Source organism: Myotis brandtii, unplaced genomic scaffold (assembly GCF_000412655.1).
Source record: "Myotis brandtii unplaced genomic scaffold, ASM41265v1 scaffold188, whole genome shotgun sequence".
Lineage (NCBI taxonomy): Eukaryota > Metazoa > Chordata > Mammalia > Chiroptera > Vespertilionidae > Myotis > Myotis brandtii.
In genome coordinates, this window is record NW_005356985.1 from 308,999 (window position 1) to 309,448 (window position 450).

Here is a 450-nt window from a genome sequence, read left to right on the forward strand (position 1 = left end):
CCCCCCGCCAGCTCCTCCCCTCACCAGCTCCTCCCTCCGCCAGCTCCTCCCCCCCGCCAGCTCCTCCCCCCAGCTCCTGGGAGCAGGAGCTGCTCATGTTGAGGATCCCAGCTCTGCCAGGTGGATGGGGTCCAGCTCCCGTTTGGGACAGTTTTGGGGACTGGACTTAGACGGCTGTTTCCACGCCCGCCACATGTCTGCGAGCAAAGTGAAATGCTCAGGAGTTGCTCTCTCCCTTAGAGTGTGGGTGCTGAGAGTGAGCCCCCAAACAGTGGGTCAGTGGGACCCGCCGACAGCAATGACAGGACAGCTGGGGTGACCGCCCGTGGGGCTGGCTCAGGGCCCAGGGTTTTCCTGGGACGTGGGCATCTCAGAGCTGAAATGGTGACGGTCCCCACCAGACAGACAGCACGTGCGGCCAGGTCGGGCGGCCGGGCCGTGAGCTGGTCA